Raw genomic sequence first — 5,300 nt, forward strand, 5'->3', positions numbered from 1 at the left:
CACTTTTCAATGGCCTAAACTGCTGTCAATTCTCAGCAATGACCGATAATTGGTCAGGAGAAAAGACGCCAGGCAGATCCCAGCAACTTAAACTTTCTTAAAGGTAAAGTAACTCCATGACAGTGACTCCTCTTCAGGAGAATCCTCAGGGTTCAATCCCATGAAGCTCTGAATTACCTCACCTACCACTAACATGAAAGGGGTTCAAGGGCACTCGGTGTCTCACAGAACAGAGCTTGAGCCTGTCAACATGCTTAAACTACAGACATTTATTTCTAATGAATAAAATAACATTCCCTTCTATGCTCCCCCCCTTCACTAGTTCTTTTCTCCTTTCAGGCCTGATTTAGAAAAGTGCTAAGTAAAATGAACACTTACTCCCTCTTCCACCACCAATTATCCCTGACTGACCCAGAGCCAAATGGCACAGAGGACTTCTTTGCCACATGGGTGGTCTCCTGGCTACAATTCTGAAACATAGTAATAAATTCAGCACTGCATAACTGAAGTCACAGAAGCAAAAATTAAGGGAGGGCATAGTTACTTTCTAACATTTTGTTAAATGAGACTGAATATAATGTTTCTGTTCAGAAACTCAATTCTTGCTGTATAAAATCTAGCACCTACCTTTTCAAGTAGAGTAATGGCCTTAACTATTATTAACATACTCATTACTGAACTTCTCTGGTGGGACAAAATAAATAATACTAATAAATACTAATGCTGAGTATCTAGGGAACAGGGCAGAGGTAAACAGTAAATAAAACCAGTCTTGGTTCCTGACATGTTCTTTATTATAAGACATTATATTACATTTTATATATATATTATTAACATTATATTGTTATTTCATGAAGATGTCAGCTACTTTGATGGCATTTCTCTTTAATGACAGGTTGTTGCAGGGTATAGCATTACTTTTAAAACCTATGGTCACATTAGGTCTGGGTAATTGCAAGGGCTGAGCCAACGGAGAAAAGAGAGCGTTCTTATATTGAAAAAGTTCCCCACCACATCACTTGTACATTAGCGGCAGGGCTGGGGGAGGAGGAGCTCACTGCTTTCCTAAGGCTGGAAACAGTCCCAACATTCCCACTGCCACAATATTTTATTAATATTCCTTGTCTTACAGCCTGGCAAGTGAAAAACTAGAGACCTGTCATCAATTAGAATGGTGATGATGAGCCAGCCTAAAACAGGCCCATGAACAGGGTAAGTGCCCCTGTGGTTTGTCAATTACCTGAATTATTTGCAGTAGTTTTAGTGTCATCTGCAATGAATACAAATAGAAAGCACATGATGTCTGGAATGCAGCATGTTTAAGATCAGCTTTGGTGTTAACAGAGGAGGGGAAACAACTGACATGTTTTAACAGAAATATTGCAGGAGAGGAGCTCTCATTCACGACTCTCTCCCCACCTTCATGCATGTTAAATAGACTCCATTCTGTCTGGTGGCCCTGGGCTTTTTGTAGAAGATGAAACCTGGTGGAGGGAAGTGCAGCTCTAATGACCCTGTAGTCTCTGTCACAGTGTCACTGGCCAGTGCCACCACTCCTTGTGAGCAACTCACCCAGACTCAGGAAAATGGGCCAGCAGGACCGGTGGTGTACGTAACTTCAGGGAATCTCAGGTCACCCAGGCTTTTCTCTTCCCAAAAAATTATATTGTAGACAGAAGGTGACAATAAACAGAAGAAAAGGCAAGAGTCAGGAAATCCAGTATTCCTTAATTCAACCAAATTATAAGGAATAATTTCTGAAAAGGGGAAAAATCAAATAAAAGAGATTGATCTTTTTTTGTGTGTGTTTGTTTGAAAGCTTAGAAAATTTTGTGGTAAATTCCATGAGAAATATTTAGCAGTGACTCAGAAAATATTATACTTTTTCAACAATGAACTTTTATTCTTTATCAGGAAAACAGCTGGACTACCACTGGTTTGGTGAATATGTAGACTGATTACTCATTTGTCTTCCTTTTACATTTCTCCTTTATATCTTTCAATCCTTCTTTGCTTTGTGTCTTTCCCTCCCACTTCTTTAACTTCCTCAGGAATCATTAGGTAACTGCAATGATTTGAAATTCATAATTATGTATCTGGCCACATTGATATGTTTTTGTTATTTAAAAGAAAGCAATTTAAAGAATGTTTTAAATGTTATTTAAAAGAATGTTATTTAAAAGAATGGGTAGTTATTGGTATCTCTTCAAGTGCTGCTCCTGAAAGGTATTTTGAAATGTGTATTTCATATGGTGTGATAAGTTTCTGAATTTTCAGTAAAATCACTGAATACAATAAAGATTTGGAGTACAACAAAGAGACCTATGACTCTAGAACCTTATCCTTTCTTCTTGGCTTTCATATAGCTCTGCAGGGTAAATCATAAAAGCATACAACCTTCACTGAGAAATTTAAAATGTAACTGTTTAGAATCCTGGCACTTTAAATGTCTGGACTCCCCATTGCCAGAGCATTCAGACCGAGACAGAAGAGGTTGTTTTTTTTTCCTCTACACGCCCAGTGAATGCACAGGATGAACCAGTAATACCAGCCTCCCTACAAAAATCAGATAATTTAGGAGAAGGAACAAAGAAGCCCAACCCACGTACAGGAAAAGCGTAAAGTTCATTGGTTTCTCCAGGGCAAGTAACAAAGAGGCTAGGAGATCTTGACCACTAGAAAGAATGAAGTTCTAAGACCCAAAATGTGGGCAGAGATCATTGTTTTGAAAGGTGCAGTCTAAGACAGAGCTGAAATATCAATTGACTTCATTCTGCTTACCAATAACAGTGACTGCATTTCTATTATGAAAAAAGTTTGAATTATTAAGATCTTGCAAATTTCCTACAGCTTTAGAATATAAAAAACATTCAAAAGACATCCAAAATCATTGGAAACAACTCCTTAAAATAATCTCAAATTCCGTCATTCATGTATAGAGACACAACAGAAGTGTGGAGTAGAATTTTGGCAACTTTTTTACTTGGTGCACATGCTGTCCTCATGCTACAAACATTAAATGAGATGATTCACTCCACAGAATATCCAGTATTGTTACTAAATTCCACAGTGACTGTTTTATTATGCTAATTGATAATCTAGTGTGCTCCAAAGATTAAAGAAAAATGAAATTAAAGCTGCAAAATCAAAGGGTAACAACTTTATAATGCCTCTTTAATTTAGTGAAATAAAATTAAAGTCACACAGAGATAGTATTGACTATGAATACCAAAAGGAATGTAATTGACAGAGTAAATGCTACAGAGCAGGGCCGCATAAGAGCAAAAAGAAATGGCAACAACTTCAGTGCACCTGCCTAGCTCTGCCACAAGGTCTTAAAAATCCTTGTGGACAGCCAGACACGAAGAAAGCTATGATGAATGTTTATGAAATCACAAGGAGATAGCATTGGAAGGGTCTGATTTTATAGGCACGCAAAAAGCACCTGAAATGTAATGTGGATGGTGATTACAGTAGAAGCTTGACAGTGCACAAGAAAAATGCTCCAATGATTTGAAAAATTTGAGCTGAACATGCTCCAAGTTTTAAATGCTTTCCATGCTAACAGCCTGCATTAAAAAAAAAAAAAATGGTTTCTTTTAAGCCATAATCTGTGGAAAAGTTGGCTCAATGTTTAAGTTTTTGAAGTTGGTAGACACATGATACTATAACCTTCAAATTCATGCTATTGTAGACCAGTAATTCAATAGTTCTTCTGTGCCAGACTACTTACCCAAACACCTTTTCCTCTACCAGATCCCCGACACTTCCTTACTGGTTGCATTCAATCTGGGACAACTGCACCAATCCTATTGAAAGGAATATCATACCTTCAAATTACTTTGTGGACTGCTGGGATTAATGGCAGTGTATAAGGCTTTTTCAGTGGAGATTGCCATTGCCAATGCAACTCTGATGTCAAAAGTTTAAAGGTGTTAACTTCTATAGGCCTTGTGGCTACAGTGATAAATGACTCAGTCATGCTCTACATCCCGTGTGATATTCTCATTTATCACAAAAATCATTAACATCTTTTTATCCCTAGATGTAACATGTATGGACCCAGAAAAAAAGTCCTTCTTGGAGTATCTTCACTAAACTTATTCTGTGAAGAGGAGCCCGCTTCTTCTGGCTGTCAACACAACATATTTTTGAAATTATGAATTCACAAACAAAGAAAATTCTGCAAAATTGCCTATATCTAGCAGAACAGAAATTACATGAGTAAAATAACCAGGTTTTACACAGTCAGGTTTTCACATCCTGATTATTTTTAAATTGCATAGTGAAAAATGAATGAACCTGCACTGAGGGATACATCTCAGCTTTTTAGACATCTACAATGTAGATTTTTACATGTACTAAGCATCTAAACAACCTCTGTAGCTGAAGCAAAAAATAGTACCTTCTGGAGGATGATTTTTTCCATTAAAGAAAGATGAATCATGGCCAATACATGTCTAAAAAGCTCAAGTATGGCCATCTACACTGACAGCTTTTGAAATTGAGTAAAAATAATCCTTTTTTCTCCCAGTCAGGAGAACAGAGGTTATAGTTATGTGCTCTTTAGAAAATAAGTCATATTTATGAACAAATTAATTAAACAAATTTATTTACATGTGACCTCAATATCATATTTGCTATTCATCAAAAACTGAAGGTGGGAGAATAATCTCTTTGGAATAATTCAATAATCACATCCCTCCTCAAGTATGGGGATTCTACACTTAAGTCCTTGTCTGAATGAGAATCTTTGACTTATTTAAATAAGTTTTACATCATTACCTGGTATTTTCCCCACTATTACAGTTCCTGCAAATATTTCAGTTACAGGAAAATTAGACCCAATGGTGATGTATACACAAGGAATTTACCAGAGAGACTCCCAGACCAGCTTTCACACTGAGATCCACCAGCAAAGAACATCCCAGCTCCCTGCTACTAAACCTTCCTATTCAGCCTAACACAGGGCCCATAAGCTATCTGCAGGCATAGCACCTGTTTTAATGTCACCCCTGAGCTCTGCCTTGGAATTGTTTGCAGCTGCTATTGGTCTGGGTTAAAAATAATGCCAGGTGCTATGCTAACAATTAAGACAATCAATGCCAGTGATGTCCTTAACACTTCATCTGCACTCCAATGAAATGCATTCAACTCCTCTGGAATTTTCAGAAGTCAGTTCATCACTGATTTTAGTTTTTTTCCATAATATTAGGAAGTTCATAGGCTCTACCTATATTCAGCTAAAATAGATCTGTATAAGAGTGTGGGTCAGCAGCTAAGCAAAAAGATGATTGCTC

General features: G+C 37.2%; 1 long non-coding RNA gene across 1 annotated transcript; it reads right to left on the reverse strand.

Annotated features, from left to right (window-relative positions):
* Positions 1 to 868: 868 nt before the first annotated feature.
* LOC148184677 (uncharacterized) lies at positions 869 to 4,969 on the reverse strand. Its single transcript, XR_015772271.1, has 4 exons — positions 4,875 to 4,969; positions 3,734 to 3,809; positions 1,573 to 1,649; positions 869 to 1,484 (listed from the first exon to the last, which is right to left on the reverse strand). It is a non-coding gene; the product is annotated as an uncharacterized LOC148184677 (long non-coding RNA).
* Between the last annotated feature and the right edge of the window lie 331 nt (positions 4,970 to 5,300).

Source organism: Pseudopodoces humilis, chromosome 3, assembly GCF_049639895.1.
Source record: "Pseudopodoces humilis isolate 2021_Gansu_Grassland_sample_001 chromosome 3, ASM4963989v1, whole genome shotgun sequence".
NCBI classification, from domain to species: Eukaryota; Metazoa; Chordata; class Aves; order Passeriformes; family Paridae; genus Pseudopodoces; species Pseudopodoces humilis.